A 19342-nucleotide genomic window follows, 5' to 3' on the forward strand; every position below is an offset into this window, starting at 1 on the left:
GTCACAGATGCTTCCCTAACAGGATGGGCAGTTCCCATGAGCGATCGAATAATGAGCAGGGCTTTGGTCCCCTGCACAATCAAGACTATACTTAAACCTTTTAGAGATGAGGGTGAACAGACTGGCACTGATGGTCTTTTTTGCCTTCTATCCAGGTAAAGAATGTGCTGATAATGACCAACAACACAGTGGCCATGTATTACCTCAACTAAAAAGGGTCTCCAGAGAAAATGTTGCCAGCAAAAATGTATTCAGTGAAAGTGTGGGTTCCATGTCATTTCATCACAGGATGTTTTTTCGGGGTTTTTTCACCACAACTTTTTTTGCGAAAAAAATATCGAATTTAAAAAATAAATAAATTTAGGGGGTCCCCCCAAACCCATTCCCTTTCAGTTTTTATCTATTCCTAAACATCCACATCCCATATATATAATTTTCTAACCCCCCCCAAAAAAAATTGGATGGGTTTTTGTAAAAATATTTGCAGTAAAAAACCCAGCGAAAAAACGTCCCGTGATAACAGGACGTTGTACCAAAATGTCGTGGTGAAAATACCTCTGTAGTGAAAAAGTTGCCAAGCAAAAAGTTGTCAAAAATGCAGATGAAAAAGCCAAAAATGCAGTGCTGCTGAGGTAATTGTTAGGGTTATGGAGGGTTATGTGGGTTTGCGATTGCCTGGTTCAGGGTTAGCATAGGGGTTAGGGTTAGAGGAAAGATTTTGGTTATTCAGGTTAGAGTTGGAGTCAGGGTGGTTGCTATGGGGCTGCTGATGTTGGGGCTTGGTTACTTGTTAGGGCGATTAAGTGTTAGGGTAGGGGTAATGGTAAGGCCAGGGCTTATAGAATAATGGTTCAGGTAAGTGTTAATGAAAGGGATAGGAAAGTGTGGGGGGGGCTGGTGATGTCGGGATAGGATAAACCTAATAGAGCAAAGTAAGCATTAGGTTAAGTGTTAGAGTTGCAGTTAGGGTATGTATGAGGTTAGGATTAGAGGGTTTATGTTAGGGCAAGGGTTATGTCATTTGTGGTGAGCTGGTGATGGGGTGGAGTTAGGTTCACGGTTCACTGTTCATTTCCCATTGATTTTGTATTGAGTAACATGCAAATAAAATGCTTTAGCGCGCTGAAGGATTAGTGTTCTGTAAGAGTTCAGGGCATTAGTTAGATTTAGGGGGAGGTTTAGGAATGTAGTTGAAGTGATTATGGAGGTTGTATTAAAGGTTGGGGTCATTCTTACAGTTACAGGGCCTCATTATAACCCTGGCGCTCCTGTAATGAAGGGGGCTGGTACGGGACCGGCCCCCTTCATTACGGGAGCGCCGATTACGAGGTTCCCTTTGCGGGACCCGGATCAGACGTCTGGTAAAACCAGATGTCTTTTCCGGGTCCCGCGAGGGGAAGAGGGAGGTAATAACAGGCCACTTGTAATGTGCCCGTTATTACCTCCACCTGCAATGGTTCCTGCAAGGAGGAATTACCGGGTGCTCCTATGTCGGAATGACCCGGTAAATCCCCATTGAAGGAACCCGGTAATGGAGCCCGGTTTGGATGCAGCCATGGCTGCCTCCAAACTCGTAATGAGGCCCACAGTCTTGTACGTTTACGTATTTAAAAATAACTTTTTGGCAACCTTATTACTGCCAACATTTCCACACTTTGCATTAATTGTACTGAATGACTACATTTTGGAAAACGACTTATTGCTGGCTACATTTTCCTGGGGTTATTTCACATAGAATCCAAAAGAGGAGATTTAGCATCACTACACTGTGCAAGGAGTCAATGCAACTCTGGTTTTGGGCTCTAAACAATGGGATTTCTCTGTCAGCTGTTCATCTAGCCAAGGAACAGAATACAATGGCAGAAGCTCTCAGCAGGCAGAGCACAAGTGGGAGTTGGCTCAGGAAGTCCTTCTAGAGATCCTCGTCCTTTGTGTCCTCTGTTCATGTCCAGTATCCGAAGGAAATGCTACCTGTTCTGCTCCAGGGAATTTCTCCAGAGAAGGTCTCTGGGGGCTGCATTCGTAGTGGACTTGGAATTTCCACTCCTGCATGTGTTCCCACTAGTCCCTGTCATCCATTGAGTCATCAGAAGGTTGAGGAAGTTCAGGAAATCCATGGTCCTGATTGCCGCGGACTGGGCCAGGAGGATGCAGTACCCAGACCATCTGGCCATCTGCCCTCAATTCCATCTTCCTCAGAGAGTAGATCTACTATCACAAGAGGGAGGCCATCTTCTTTACCCAGGAATCAGAACTATAGACCTTCATGCCTGGTTTCTGAGAGGCTAAGATACAAAGATTGGGAGCTCCCAGAAGTTGCTATGGAGGCGCTGTTTTCAACTAGAATACCTGCAACAAATTCCCTTTAACGCTGCCATTGGAACACGTTTTGCAGCTGGTGTAGAGCTAAATATATAGATCCTTATACTGCTGCAGTGCTTTATTTTTTACTGCACCTAACCCAGCAGGGGCTGTAGGTGGCTACCATTAAGGGATACTTAGCAGAGCTATCTATTTTTAAACACACACCAGAACAATGCTCTTTAAGATGCCGATTGTGATACAATTCTTGAAAGGTCTGACAAATTTCCACTGGTCCCTTTTCTGGTTCCATCATGAGACAATTCTTGAAAGGTCTGACAAATTTCCACCGGTCTCTTTTCTGGTTCCATCATGAGATATAAATCTTTAATGGGAGCGCCATTTCAGCTGCTTCATTCTTGGTTACTAACATGGAAGACCATCTTTTCATTAGCAATCTCTCAAAACACTTTAACACACCCTGGAACACAGATGGCGGCCTGACCCATCTCCCTGGAATGGAGCTGCTTATTCCAGTTAGATCAAAGACTACATGGCAGAAATCCGTAAGGAAAAGAAATCCTTCTACTGGAACAGAATCTCTAATGCCAGTAACACCAGCACGGTACTCCACAAGATCATCTCACAATTCAAGGACCCTCACTGCACCCCCCGTCAAGACCTATGCACTGTGATGCCCTCACAGACCACTTCCATAGCATGTCTGTGAAAAGAAACTGCACTATCAGTGCAAAACTAGCAGCCCGCCCCGATCACCTGCACCCCTGTCCAACCACACAAACCCTTCCACCGCCCCCCATCCTCTTCTCCTTCTCTTCGCCTTCTCTCCCATCTCTCTACCCAAATTCCTGAAGTTACTTGCCAGCAGCCGCCTGTCCGGACTCACGGGAGATCCATGCCCTTGCGCCCTCCTTAACGATATTCTTTCCTCAACTGGTGCGGGCTGCATCTCAAGAACTGTCATTAACTCTTCCCTCACATCAGGAATATTGCCAGCAGCTTTCAAGACATCGCACATCAAACCCCTTCTCAAAGAATCCTCTTTTGACCCACCTCCTTCCCCCTTCAAAGCCAAACTTATTGACTGAACTGCCTACTCCCAGCTTTAAATCTTCACAGAATCCAACCTCCTCTTTGACCCCGCCCCGTCTGTCTTCAGACCCCATTGAGGAACTGGATCGTGTCTGGTCTCCATCTGGGATGACCTCAAAAGAACCAGAGACTTCAAAGGTTGTGCCACACTTATCCTCCTCGACCTCTCTGCGACCTTTGACACTATCAACCACCGCATCCTCATGAACAGTCTCCACTTGCTCAGCATTAGGGACATGGCATTAAGGTGTACTTCCTCCTTCCTCACTAGCCGATCACAAATCACGCTTGTTCCTTCCTTCTCCTCGACTCTCCACCCTTTCACCAATGTGGTACCACAAGGCACCTCCCTATCCCCCAGCTCTTCAAGCTCTACCTGAGCCCCCTCCCTGCTCTCATTCGCTCACATGATCTAACCTGCTACAACTGTGCAGACATCCAGATTCCTTAGACCTTTTCCATCCCCCATCACAACCTCATCTCATGCCTCACAGAAATCAACCACTGGATGACGGCTAACCCACCTCCTCCTCAACCCCAGAAAAAACTAAATTATGATCTGTGGGCAGACAACCCCCTTCCCCCAAGCTGCCCCCTGGCTGTCCTCCCTAGGCCCTCCTCCCACTGCATCCAACTCAGTAAAGAACTGTGGATTTACCATGAACGCAGATCTGACACTTTCCCACCACATCAACTGTGTCTTAATCTTGCTATCTTCACCTCTCCAACCCTCAGAGTCACAGCAATCATGACTATCCTCCTCTCCCGCCTAGACCACGCTAACTCACTTTACCTGTGAGCCCCTGCACGTCTACTCAGAAACGTTCAACAGGTCCAAAACACTGCATCTAGGCCCTTGGCCCCAGAGAGCACATCACACCCACCCTACGTATCCTCCACTGGCTCCCTGTCAGGCAACAGTCCACTTTCAAAGCCATTTGCATTACCCACTGTGCCATACACAAGGCAGGCCCAGAAGCTCACCCCTTACCAACCCAATAGAAACCTCTGATCAGGCACTGCACTTCTCCTTATCACCCCCCCTTTTTCAAATCGATAAGAATAGGGTGATCCACTTTCTCCATTCAAGCTCCCACAGTCTAGAACGCAATTTTCCTCAGCATCCACCACTTAAAGGATCACCTTGCCTTCCGGAAGGTCCTCAAGACCTGGATTACCCCCCTTCCCCTGAATCCTGAAAAACCCTTTCCACACCTCAGGCTATTTAATCCCCTGTCAGAGAGACTCAGGCAGCAATGAATCACTCATATAAAGTACTGAGCAACGGAGAGAATAAACTCTAGTAGACCGCAGGACATAATCCACACCACGTTGACGAAACCACGAAACCATCAGGGACACCATATAGCACTCCATGCAGATAGAAGATAGACACAGGCACGGCCACCCACTGACACGCATCTGCTATGATACCATACTTGAAGACACATTGCACAACACCTCTGCAATTAGAATGCAGCTATGCCCAATGACAAAAATGTTGTCTAGCTGGACACATAATCAGTCTCCTTCACTCATATACTCTCCCAACAACATCTCAGCACCCATCCACAAGCCAGCTTGACATGGGTCGCTAGCAGAGACTTAGCCACCCCTACCTATATCGTATTGACTAAAATGCACACATGCAATCTATACTGCTCTAACGAATCTCCCATACCTTGGACTTCGGTCAGCCGAGGGTGTTCACCTACAGTGCTTTGAGCCCATACCAATGGGGAGAGGCGCTGTACAAATGAAAAATTACATTAAATTGCAGAAATGCATCCTGATTTGCACTAATGCGCGAAGGGGTGAAAAAGGGCACCTGAATGAGTGCTTCTAAAAGCTGCTCATTTTTTGGCCGCAGGTTATGAGATTCACTAGCACATCTCATCACTTGCGCCAAAAAAGATTTTGTGAATCTGGCCCATTAATTTCGTTTCCAAGCAACCCACGCTCTGCAAAGTATGGGTTTGCCCTGCTCTTTCCAAAGCCAGCTCCCAATCCGTGTTCTGGTCCCAGCAGGCCTAAGTGAGTGAAAAGAATGGAAAGCAAGCTAAGCGTAGACCTCGGCTTGCATTCTTATAGCTATTACATTCGCCACTAATGCATGCAGTTATCTCTCTGTAGAATGCGTGCCACTGTCTTCCAAGAAGAGACAGCTGTGCGGACTCCAGTAGAAGCCAAGCAAAATGGGGGAGGACCTGGAGAACTCAAGAGCCATTGCCCAGGAAATCAGCTGCTTACATATCAGAGTGATCCATGACAGCTACTGCTGCAACGCGTCAGCATAAAGCCTTTAGCAGATCCTGTCCATATGGCGCTCTTTAATATATAGTCAATATCCAGCATAGCTTCTCCATTGCTGGCCTTTGATGGGGGGATTAATCAACTTCCTGGGTTTGGGACATTGGGGGAGTCGGGGACGGAAGAGGATGCAGTTGAATTGATCCACAGCGTCCTGGAGCCGCACAATTGAGATTCTAGAATTGGAACAAAGGTTACTTTATTTTTTCAAATCGTGGGGCAGTGAAGTGTTAGCCAGACGAAAAGTTTGGTTTCTTTTTTCAAATAAATATGTTTAAAAAAAGCAACATGCGATTTTCTGAAGACGATAAAATGATATATAGGATAAAGTACCTCCTACCGTATGGCATAAGGATATTGCAAGTCACAGGGAGTTTCGTGACCAAACAGAGGCAGGAGGCTGAAGGCCCGGTTGCTTAATAAGGTCAAGGAACTCCGAGGTCACTTACAATATGCTTTTTACATACGCTAGGAGTATTTTATTACTTATAATACATGGCCACACACTGTCATCCCTTTTAATACCTGGCCTATTGTTTAATCCAAGAGATCTTACATTTGCTGATCCATATAAGCAATGTAGGTAAAATCTGATCAAATTTATAACAAAAACTAATATGTAGCTCCTAATGTGTTGCAGAATAATAGTTTAAACATTCAAAAATCGTTTTCATTTTGTACTTTAAGATGATTCATATCTTAAATTAACACACGTGAGCAGCTTCTTGCTCACAAGTGTTAAACTTCAGCAGTGCACACATTAAACATGCTACCATAAACAGTTCCTTGGCAAGTTAATTGCTGTAAAGTGTCACAGAAAACTATTTAACAAGCAAGGAATTTGAAAAACTTGTAACAGCTTTAACTGCTGCAGTGACAGCCTGCTCTCCAATCTTTGCTGGCTCAAGCAGCAGGCCTGGTGACGTTACAACTGAAGCGTAATAAACTGATTACGGAGCAGCTGTGATGTCATTTTCTTATTACAGGTCAGTTCTGATGTCACAACTAGCATGTAATAAGAAAATAATATCCAGACCTTTACTCATAGGCTGCCATGTATTAGACAGTTTATTAAACGTGTGCTTGCGGTGGCTAGCTCCTAATACCACACAGAACCCTTCAGTGATGGCACTGCTGGAGGATGGGCGCACAGTAGACTCCATCACAAGCATCCACCAACATGAACTGGCCTAATAAAGGTACCCCTGTAAGATAGCACATTGTTGGTTTCCTTTTTATACCGTATGTTAATTGATTTCAAAGTCACACAAAAAATGACAGCACTAAGGAATATGAGTATTAACATTGAATACAATAATGTCCATTGCCTATCATTACACTGCCATTACTGGTGGTTGAACATTTCATGACGGAATAACACAAAACATCAAGGAATTAACAATCTTCAGCCATTCTAGCACAAATCATATACATACCTATATAATGCAAAAACAAAGAGGTGATTGCTGGAAGGTTTAAAATGAATCTTAACCACTGGAATTGCTCTGAGCAACCCTCCAGGCCATCGTTCTTCGCCTGCCAAGCCATTACAGAAGGGGAAAGACCATATGTGAATCAGGCTTGGTCCCACCCCCAAAAGGGGCCGGCCAGCCCGAACTGCTAGGTCACATCCCTTCTGCATGAGACCACAAGCATCCCCAAACATGTTTCGACCTTGATGGGCCTCATCAGTGAGTAGTAGCTTGGGTCTCTAGGCCCATCTGGCACGGGACCAACATCTGGGCATATCCGTCCGACACGGGGTGACAAAGCAAAAACAAAGAAGTGATGGCTGGAAGGTTTAGAATTAATCTAAACCACCGGCATTGATCTGAGCAACCCTCCAGACCATCGTTCTTAGCCTGCCAAGCCATTAGAGAAGGGGAAAGACCATATGCAAACCGGGATTGGTCCCACGCCAAAAGGGGCAGTCCAGCCCAAACTGCTAGGTCACATCCCTTTTGCACGAGACCACAAGCATCCCCAAACATGTTTTGGCCTTGTTGGGCCTCATCAGTGAGGAGTAGCTTGGGTCTCTAGGCCCACCAGGCACAGGACCAACGTCCAGGCACTCCTGTCCCACACAGGGTCACAAAGCAAAAACAAAGAGGTGATGGCTGAAAGGTTTACAATTAATCTTTATCACTGGCATTGCTCTGGGCAACCAGCCAGACCATCAATCTTCGCCTGCCAAGCCATTACAAAAGGGAAAAGACCATATGCAAATCAGGCTTGGTCCCATCCCAAAATGGGCAGTCCAGGCCGAACTGCTAGGTCACATCCCTTCTGCACAAGACCACAAGCATCCCCAAACATGTTTCGGCGTTGTTGGGCCTCATTAGTGAGGAGTAGCTTGGGTCTCTATGCCCAACAGGCACAGGACCAACGTCCGGGCATACCCGTCCCATTCGGGGTGACAAAGCAAAAACAAAGAGGTGATGGCTGGAAGGTTTACAATGAATCTTTACCACTGGCATTGCTCTGGGCAACCCTCCAAACCATCATTCTTTGCCTGCCAAGCCATTACAGAAGGGGAAAGACCATATGCAAATCAGGCTTGGTCTCAAAAGGGAAAAGACCATATGCAAATCAGGCTTGGTCGAGGTCTTGTGCAGAAGGGATGTGCCCCAAAAGGGGCACATCCCTTCTGCACAAGACCTCAACCATCCCCAAACATGTTTCGGCCTTGTTGGGCCTCATCAGTGAATCTTAAGCACCAGCATTTTTGCTCTGGGCAACCCTCCAGACCATCGTTCTTCGACTGCCAAGCCATTATGAAAGGAGAAAGACAATATGTCAATCAGGCTTGGTCCCACCCCAAAGGGGGCAGTCCAGCCAGAACTGCAAGGTAACATCCCTTCTGTCAGTATCAACCCTTACCTATTTAGTTTTGGTGTCCTTCGCAGCTAAGTGGTAAGGCCTGTCCTACCAGGTAGCCACTGTGCAACCCAATAGCTAGGAACAGGTGGGCACTGTGGCTACCCAGAGAGCCAGGTTCCCGGGAAAACCCCCTTGAGGGGGAAAAACCCTGAAGTTAAGAAAAGCTTTCCAGGTACGTTGTTTGTCCAAATAACTCCTTTTGTTGAGTGACTGTTAGCTCCGATTTCCAGGATGTGAAGCAATGGACTCCAATCCCCAGGAAGTGCAGCGGTTGATTCCTGAATCCCACGATGTGTAGCTAAGGACTCCGATTCCTAGGATGCACTTAGTAGCAGAAGGAGTTCCCCAGGATGAGTAGCAGTGGACTCCCCTTCCCAGCATGTACTGGAAAGTAGTAATGGATGAACCCATGGGAGAGCACAATAGTAAGGTAAGAAAACAATAGCAGCCAGAGTAGAAGCCAGTGAGAAGGCAGCAAAGCAGAGCAGAACAAGCCATGAGGAACAGGAGAGAAGGTGGGAAAAAACAGAGCTGCCGTGAGAATCCAGGGGAAATAAAGCAGAAGAGCAGACATGGGTGAGCCCAAGAGGGACAGGGAGAGAGGGCGTCCGCACCCCACGGGGAGGCGGCACGGGAACCAGGAGGGCGAGCAAGAATCCAAGAGAAGGAAAAGTAGAAAAAGCTTTCACAGGCACAGTGTCGCCGGGCAAGGGAAAAAACAGGAAACTAGCATATAGCAATGGAAGCAATTGCAACGCAAGTAGTGCCAAACCTGAGAGCTTCTTATTTCCGGGTAGCTGGAATACTGGAGGCATGTATGCGTGATGAACCCATCATATGATTCAAAGGCAAGGACGCCATCTTGGGATCGGAAAACACCAAAGGTGTTTCAAGAGGGAAACACTATCAGAGAGTCGCCAGGAAAGAGGAAGCATGACATCATGCCCCATTCTATACCTGGTCCAGCCAGTTTCCAGGGATTCTGATGATGGAATCTGTGAGCATGACCTGATGGTTCCCAAGACAAGAACGTTCAGCACTGGAATACCCTTTCCAGTCAATCAAATACTGCAGAGCACCCCAGTAATATCTGGAGTCACATTTTATTCACTTCATACTCCTCAGTGTTGTCTTCGTGAGGAGGGACAACACCGACTCGAGTACCTCCTTCAAAGAGATTTAGAAGGGAGATGTGGAACACCGGGTAGATCCTCGTGGAGAATTTTCCAGGTCTGAGTCATAGGGGAAGGTATTTGGAGGAGAGCCATACCAAATCCCCCTCTTGATGACCTCTTCTCTTGTGGTCGGAGTATTTTTTATTTTTGACTTGTGAGTCCTTTAGCACTTGAAGGGTCTGATGTTGTATGTCGCAAAGCTGTTCCACAGAGGGAACCGGGGTGATCAAGGAAGTGATTCTCGGAAACCAGTTGGGATGAAAGCCATAAGAACAGAGAAAGGTGACTTGTCTATGGCTGAGTGAATAGTGTTGATGTAGGAAAATTCTGCTTATGGCAACAGAGATGTCCAGTTATCCTGGGAAAAGTTGGTAAAACACAGCAGGCATTGCTCGAGAGTCTGATTTAGTCGTTCAGTCTGGCTGTTGTTTTCCGGGTGGTAACCGGAAGACATGTTTCGGGAGATGCCACTTTTTCACACATGGCTCCCCAAAACCTGGAGGTTTACTGCACACCCCGATCAGATAAAATGGAGTCTGAATGCCTGTGCAGCTGAAAAACATCCTTCAGAAATTCTGTTCTCATCTCCTCTGCAGTAGGTAGTTTTTTTCTTAGACCAGAGAAATGAGCCAGCTTAGTGTACGTATAAACAGTAACCATGATCACAGTGCACCCCTGGGACTATGGGAGGTTGACGAAAAAGTCAGTCGAAATACTTTGCCAAGGTCATGTAGGCAAAGTAGGAGAACAAGGTTGTCCTACTGGCAACTGATGGGGTGTCTTGTTTTGGGCACAAACAGAGCAGGTCCTTATGTGTTTCTTCACATCCTTGGACAGTTTAGGCCACCAGAATTACTGACCGATAAACTCCAGGCTTGCCTTATGAAACCGATGACCTGCTACCAGAGAACCATGGCCTAGTTGTAGTACTCAGTGGCGGAAGGCTGTAGTGGGCACATAGATTGTGGAATGATGGTGATATAGACCATGATCGAGTCCTTCTGGAGTTGTTGAAGCCAAGTCTCAACGGCGAGCACAAAAGAAGTAGTTGGAAACATCTTTCTGTGTGAAATCTTGTCCCTACAAGTGTAACCATTCCAGCATGACAGATCTGCGACGACATTCTTGGTTCTAGGTATGTAGGTCAACCCCAGAGGGTAATGAGCAAAGAAGTGTGCCCAATCGGCCAGCCTGCTGTTCTGGCATTTGTAGTTCTGTAAGGCCATCAGATTCCGGTGATCAGTCCGTATCTCTGTGAGTTGCTGGGCTCCAAGGAGTAGTTGTCTCCATTCGGAGCATACCAAATTGATGGCAAGCAGCTCCTTTTCCAGGACTGAATAGTTATGTTCTGCCACGGACAGTGTCTTGGAAAAAAAAAGGCCACAGGATGTTCTTCATGATGTCTGAATCGTTGCTTTAGGACAGCACCTACAGCTGAGTCGGAGACATCCAACTCCAAGATGAAGGCACAGCTGTAGTCAGGTTGGCTTCGCAGGGGTGCAGAAGTGAACAACCGTTTCAAATCCTCAAAGGTCTTTTGAGCAACTGTGATGCTGGAAATGCATCGGAGGGACAGGGCATCCGTATCCTTGTCCTTTACTGCTTTTTATCATGTGTTCTGTTGTGTTTTCCACGCAGGAGCTCATGTGGGACTCCTGGCAGTGCAGCTCTCTCTTTTGGTTTGGTGTACAGACCCATGGGATACCCTTATGGCACCCATGGGTGGGGTACGACCCTGTGCCCCTAGTGTATGTTTTTGGACACCTGTGTGTGGCCCACAGAGCAGGGTATGGGCTGGTGGCAGCTCCATGCTTGAATTTGACAGGTGCTTTGAGTATCCTCCATTTTGGGATGCCCAGGCCCCGTCATTGGAATCAGTAGATTCCTGATGGAAACAAGATGGCCCCCGTAGCCTCTTGCCTTCCATCGCCTGTTACTTTGTTTTCCCAAAGTCCTGGGAAGCCCTGACTCTGTCCCTTCCCCCTGACTGGCTGTAGGGTGCAAGTTCCATATATGGTGTTGTTGTGAAGTCCAGGCCAGACTGGCTGGAGCCTTCCCAGTGACTATGTTGTGGGTAAACCCTGTGGGTGGGATCTGGTTGAATGGAGTGTGTGACCAATATGCACTTCTTGTTGTAGATGTCTGGTTTCTAGTATGTGAGACAAAGACTGAGACAGCCCTGCCCGAAACTGGCATGAATGCATTGTGTAGTGCTGAATGGCTGGGTACTTGTCCCAATCCACATTCCTTGTTGTGAGTGTCTGAGAGGGAGGAGGATGGCCTGAATGCACTGTGTACCTGATTGGTTGATTGACTGCCTGAATGCCCTTCTGGGTGATTGGCTGTGGGGCTTGGCCCAGCAGTGTGTATGAGAGACAGAATAGTATATCTGGGGACCTCTCACCACTGAAAATTGTTCATAAGCTGAAGAGTAACTGGAGTTGAAATTGGCGCTTGACCTTGAAGCCCCGCTGGAAGAGAAGTATTGCTGTTGCCCTACTTCATCGATCTGAAAGCTGCTGTGTCTCCAAGGACTGACCCAGAGAGGACCTGGTAAAGCACCCTCTTCCCGAGCTACGAGGGACCATCTGTGGGATGTTTCAACCTACTAGTCCAGGTCCTGCAACATTACTGTGCTTTGCTGGCAGCAGAAACATCAGAATGGCCGCCGGAAAGCATGCTGCTCGCTAAAAATCACCAGAAAGTGCGCAGTAAAAATCTGAAAAATAGGCCGCCATCCACTTTTACCTATGTCAGTGGTAACACAGGAGACCACTGCCAAAACCAATCATTTGGCTGCCCACAGAGCAAAATCATTGCAAAGGAAACACAGAGCTGTTTTAAAAATCAGTTTTTTCCCTGGCTGTCAAAATTGCAAAAATCATGGCTCACAAACCACACAAAAAGATCCAACCTCCTTATTGGGAGGTGAACATCATTCTACTTCGAGAATCTGCATAAATACAATGTCCACAGAAGTATATATTATCTGAACAAAGTCCACTTTTGAGGATGGTTGAGCTGGAAGAAATCTGTCAAAAATGGGTGTAGTACCGTTACTCACCTCTGTCGGAAGCCGGCGATTTAAAACCTGTCATGTGTAAGGTTGTACATTGAACTCAAACTATGCCAAAGAAAGACTTGCTATCAGAAGCCTAAGAGGTGGATACAATTCAAAACTATATTCTAAAAAGGCTTGAAGTAAGAAATTGGTTGATGTATTTGTTAAAAATGGAAGTTATATTTTAAGACAAGTCAATTTCAGACATTGGGTTTAAAAGTTAAAGTTTCCCACACTGGGCTTCAAACACATTCCACACCTCATCCATAAACAAAGGAACCTGTTCTCCTGTGCTCTGCTAAGAAACTGGCAGGCTCGTGTGAAAAGGAACTGGGAGGGGCACCCTGGCCTTTTGCTCTGAGTGCAGACAAAGGGCTCCCTTGAGCTGAATGGAGATGCTAATTTGGGGCGGCAACAGAAACTGCCCTGGCAGGAAGACAAGCCATGTGACTCTCTGACTCAGCCAAGCTTGGAGGCGGGCCAGACTGAAAATGTGGATTTGAGATTGGATGAAATATATGTTTAAGGAAAATACTTCTAAAAAATTGTACGGTACTGACAAAAATATGAAATTTAGAGATTATTAAAATGAAAAATTTGCTCACATTTTAAAACTAATCTGGAATCTGTGCGATGTTCTGAGACTGAACTACGTAAGCTTTTGATATTGTGGCTATTGTAGTTGTGCTAGGAACATGAAAAATTACAGAAGTATGACCAGATGGTATGTGCATGTATATGTAAAAAATTGTACAGATCCGAAAATGTGTAACCAACCAAAAGCGCGAAAAAACTCATTTGTGAACCGAAACTCGTAGGAACATGGGACTTGAACAGAGACGTGTCTTAATTAATCGGTGATGTGTATATGTAATATTAACAAGTTGTGCATATGGGAAATATGTTTTTTGGGAAAAATAGATTTTCTAAGTAAAAGCAAAGGGGAGGTTCTTCCCTAGGTTGTAAATGGCAGCATCACTATGATACATGATGACACACTGTTCCTTTCTCAAATCAGGGTACAGGGAATTCTCTGACCTATCAGATCCTTAGAGGGTTGGGCAGAGACAATCAGCCTCCCCACCCACTTTGGAAAATGGATAAATAGGGACTGTTGAGGAACCACAGACACACACTTTCTCACGCATCAACTGATCCACTGGCGAAGCACCCTGCAGGAAGATCCAGACTCCAGGCTCTAGAACCAGACTTCAGATCCAGACTCTAGAACCAGACCCAGAATCCAGACTCTAGAACTTTGAAGCAGAAAGGCCCAATCCAAAAAGCTGAACCATTTTCAGCAGGCCTTTAAAATCTAGCAACCTGATTTTAACCCCTAAACTTCCAAGGGGCTCCACAAAATCCAGCAGCCTGGCTGAGCTGTTTTGCTGTTCTAGCTAAGAACCACGTGCTAGAACCAAGATCCAGACCCATAGAGCGTAGCTGTACCCAGAACCAACCCGTCAGATCCAGTCCAAGAGGCCACGCAGACCAGAGTGTCTTGCTGAAAGCAGAGTCCAGGTGCCCTGATCCTGTCCGGTGGTGAGTGAGTCCAAACCTTTGACCAGATCTTTGACGGGCCCATTCCATTCCAAAGCCATAGGAGTGAGTATATAGTCTAGAACTGTCCATAGTCATCTCTTAGTTTAAAGTAATCCTATTCAATCCATTTCAACCTATCCAGAACTGCATTATAGAATCTTGTGTCCATCCTGAATTCTTCTCATTATATAGTCTGTGATAATTGTAGCGATAATCATCTGTGCACTGATATTTTCTAAAGAAAGTCAAGTGTCCTGGCGCACAGCAATCAGAGCGGGAGGCGCCCTGTTCTGGTGGTTGTCCCGTTGGGTATCTTGTACTTTCATAGCTCCTTAGTATAAGTCCATCTTGGTTCCTAATCTTTAAAGCGCATCTTTCATTTTGAATCTTGACTCTGTTTCTGAAAACTCTACCTTCCCAAAAACCTCTGTAACTTTTGAACCCTACGTCCTAGAAATGTAATTCAATTGTCAATTTGAAGCTAACATCCTCAGCATTGAAACAAACCCAAAACGACATTCCACTTCCTTATAGTTTCTTAGTAATCGCGTTTCCCACACACAGAAAAGTTGCAGCGATTTGCAATTTGGCTCAATTTCACCACATGTAAAAATAGCTATTTCTTGATATCAACTTCTGAATTTCGTTTTCCATCTGCTAATCATTCTACAATCATTGCTAGTGTTGACCTGAACCTATCCAAAGCAACTCTCACTTGTTCTGAATCCATTTAGCGAATTAAAATCAATTTTAGCATTTTCCCATTCATTGCAAATAATATTTAAAAGCAATTGACCTGTTTAAAATCATACCTGTTTTCTTCCCTCATTCCATATCTCCATAGTGCATGTTGGGGGGAGTGAGTAACAACAGGGGGAAAGAGTGATTATATTATCTTTTGATTGAAGTAATATCAAGTCTTATTTCTGTGTTGCATTTCTTCCTATCATTGCAATCTCTTGAACTCATACAAAGTATTCTCTGCTAGATTATTCTTCCTATTCCTACTCCTAATTGATTAAAGAGGTTGTTGATATTGTAATATTACCCATTGCTGATCATTGTTCATATTCATAAGTGTGATATTCAGATATTATTCATATTCATAAAAGTGTGATATATCTATTGTTCAATTCTTCAAATAAATATTTTACTTTGCAAAACAAACCTATTTCTTGGTTCAGTGAGACAGGGGCGTTATATAAGGGTACATCATCCAGAATTAAAAGAACTTTGACATAAAAAATATATAAATAAGGGTTTCCATTGGGCATCCCATACTAGGCGTTGACTTAGTTGGAGTGCTGGATTGAAATCACTTACAGATTGGGGGCTCGTGGCTGGGATTTCTGGATTAGACCTACCACTTGTGCAGCTTAATACAGTGTGCTAACTGACAGGATACATAAATCCTGTTGGGCTACCACGCTGTGTTACACTGTAAAAGCACCCATCAAAAGGGAACGCTCTAAGGAAACGGTCTGTTTTGCAAAGATAAAATAATAAACTTCTGTAAATCAGGAAGGAAATTAATATTTCCGAAATGGCGACATTGGTAGTCATCAAGATAGCTAGAGAACACCTTTTACATAAGTTATTTGTGAGATGTGAGTGGACTGTGCAGGACCAGAATGTGCGGTTGCAGGCAATCACACAACAGATCACTGCAACTGGGTCAGATAACCGGAGAGATCAGGGTCCCTTACATGTGGCCCTGAGTGAACTATATATGGCCCCTAAGGCCAAGGATGAGCAAAATAAGATTGCCAAGATAGCGGCATATTTATATTTATCTATTGGAGCCATACAGGATAAATATGCTGAAGGCCAAGATCTGGCAAGTAGGCAACTGATGGCATTAGAAAAGGCCCAATCTGATATGGCCTGATCTGAGCAAAGGCTGCAGAGGAGCCAGGAGTCAGAAAATGAAAGCAGGCAGTATATAGTTACAAATAAAAGAGAATATGGGTATCCTGCAACAGGAAAAGACAGACCAGGATACCAGAATTCTGGACTTGCAGAAGGAGTACCAAGAAGGTGTGGACTCTCTACTGCAGAGCCAGAAAAATCTGGAGCAACAACTGGACTTCAACAGGGTGTGCACAGAGCAGGTAGTCACCCTGCAAAGCCACCTAGATAGAGAGAAGGCAGAGAGCAATACATTTATTTTGAAAGACCTGGATACCCAGGCAGAGTTTGATGAAGAGCGCCAGAAAGCTGGTGCCCTTCAAAGACAGAGGGATGACCTGGCGGCACAGAGGCAGGCTCTTGCTCAGGAAAGGGACACCTTAGCCCAGGAAGTCTGTCACTTAAAAGGGAAACTGGAAGAAAATCACCTGGCCCTCCATGGACTGGGTGACCTCCAAAAAGAGCATGATAGATTGTTAGGGCACACCAGGAGGGTGGAAGATGCTCTGGCAAGAAAGGAGCAGGCCAGTAGGGACAGGACTCAGGCGGTAACCCTCCTGCAGCGAAGACTGTCCCAGTACTCAAAGACAAACCAGGAAGCACAGAGAGAAAATGCGGCTCTCTGTGAGAAAAATGATAGGCTCCACAGGCAGGTAGTCATGCAAGAGAGATTGAAAGAGACTAGTAAGGCCTTGATTGAGGAACAGAAAGGTTCTTGCATGGCAACAGGAAGCAGGGGCTGATAGAGATGAGGTTCGCTGGGAAAGGCAAACACCTGAGCATAACCTCAGGAACCCTAGGACCAGAGGCCTTCATCTCTCCCAGTCCCTGGACTCTGCCACCCCCATGTCCACTGGCGCACATGAGCCCAGGGCCACGGGGATGGCAGATTACTATCCAGTAAGAAGTATGGGGCTCATAGACCAGCACCTCCCAGGAATGGATGGGCGGGCATCTGGGTATGGGTACCCAAGTACAGTGAAATTTAGTGGGGAACTCTAGGAGAGAAGGCCCACTAAGGGCATCCTGAAAACCTCTGCCCAGCTAGGACAGTGGGGGCGGGGGACCCATCAAATCCTGGGAGCAAGGAGGAATCAGAAGACACCTCTGAGCGCCCCAGGACACAGGAGACTAGGTCCCCACATTCTGCCAGCCATTCCCAGGCTCGCAGAATCCGGGAGAACCTAGAAAATCAGACGGGCACCTCTGGGAGCAGTGCCTGTGAGTCAGAGGATGAACGGACCAGGGTTACCCGAACTACAAAGGCCAATAAGGCAAAAAGGGCCTTGCTTAAGGACCCCTTAAAACAAATCAAGGCAATAAGGAGCGTCATCACGCCTTATCATAAGAATGCTAATTATTCTGTTTGGGAGCACTTAGAGCTCTTTGAGCAGATGATGGAAACTTTCCATTTGAAAGACAGTAGTAGCTGCATTCAGTATGTGAAATGGACATACACCCAAGAGGCTTGCAAGGCAGCCTACAACTTGCAATGTGGGGAGGATCAGGCCCCACAAGAATTTGTGCAGGAACTAAAGCATGACTTTGCACAGACTACCAGAAGGGTGCGCACGGACAGCAGAGAATTTGTCAATATTTTTTTCCATGCTCTACCAAAATACATCATGACCCAGCTAGTGAGAGATTTTCATGAGAAAAGATCACTAGACTTGGTCATTGAACGGGCCACCCGGATCTATGAGGTGCAAAAGCCCATAGACAACAAGAATACTCAAAAAAGCCCCAAAACAAGCAACCCCCCTACTACTGCTAAAATGGCAGAGGTAAAGGTTGCCCCCATTTTAGATTTGGAGATGAGGGGGCCTAAAAACTTGCCTACACAACAGAATAATCTCAAACCCAGAAGGCCCTCGGGCCAGTCACAGACAGGGAGCCAAGGAGGTAGTTCCACAAATGGGATCCCTCACTCCCCTGACTATGTAAGTCCCTGCTACAAGGGGAACAGACCCATCCTGGGTTATGTGTGGACTCCTCCAGCCCAAGGGGGGGATCCAACCAGGCACCTAACCCAGGGAACTTCCCTCCTAACTTCCCCCAGGAGGGCAGAAACTCCCCAAATCCTGGACAGAACTTCTTCCCCAGGTATCCACAAAACTTTCAACCCCAAAATCATCCATCCTTCTTCCCCAATTTCCCGAGCCCAGACAACCTAATCCGGGAGAGTGGAGGCCAAGGGTGGAGGGGTACCGAAATGTTCCCAACCCGGGGTATTACCAGAGAAGGGATAGCTACCCTTCCCGGGATCAGCCCAGGGGAGAAATGAGAACTCCGTATCAGCCTGAGCGGGTTTCACAACTAGAGCACCAGGTCCAAAACATGGCACAGGATCTGGGTCGCATGCTGAGGGCTCAACAGAACCCTCAGATGGGCATGCCGGCACAGAATGCCCCAAACTCTGGACCTGGTGCTCCAGAACAATGACGGGGGCAGCACCCCAACAACCCACTGGTTCCCAGGGAGGAGGCACAAGGGGAAGGGGGGTGTAAAGCCTTGGAGGAAGCTTCCTTCCCCACTTGTAGAAAGCCCCTGGAAACCCAGGAACCGGAAACAAAATCTCCTGCCCCTGAAAGCCTGCCACTCAAGGAGCAGGGGGGGGGTAGGAGAAACAAAGGATCCAAACCGACCCATTTTGTGGAGGAGGTACAGATCTTCCAATTTGAAGGAGAGGGGTCCTCAGAGGATCCTGGGAAAAGGATCTTCTCCTTCAGAGATGGGGGAACTCCTCCCAAAGAGAAATAGGTCCCAAAGGATTCAAATCCAGACGGGGTAGATGTGGGGACTGAGCTAGCGCCACCCATCATCCAACCCCAGAACCAACAGCAGCAAAATCCCCTGGTTCAAACCCATCCTGGTGACTGCCTCCAAGAAGGGGGGCAGCCCAAAACCAGAACCAAGGGAACTCAAAACTTCTTCCATCTCTAGTTGCCACCTTTTCTTTTCAGATTCCCTAGACTCCCCACAGAATTCTGCCCAAATCTCTTCTCTCTCAATGTCCAAAACTAAAAAACTCAACCACCAGTTTCCCAAAAAT

Source organism: Ambystoma mexicanum, chromosome 8 (assembly GCF_040938575.1).
Source record: "Ambystoma mexicanum isolate Mex_15411 chromosome 8, UKY_AmexF1_1, whole genome shotgun sequence".
NCBI classification, from domain to species: Eukaryota; Metazoa; Chordata; class Amphibia; order Caudata; family Ambystomatidae; genus Ambystoma; species Ambystoma mexicanum.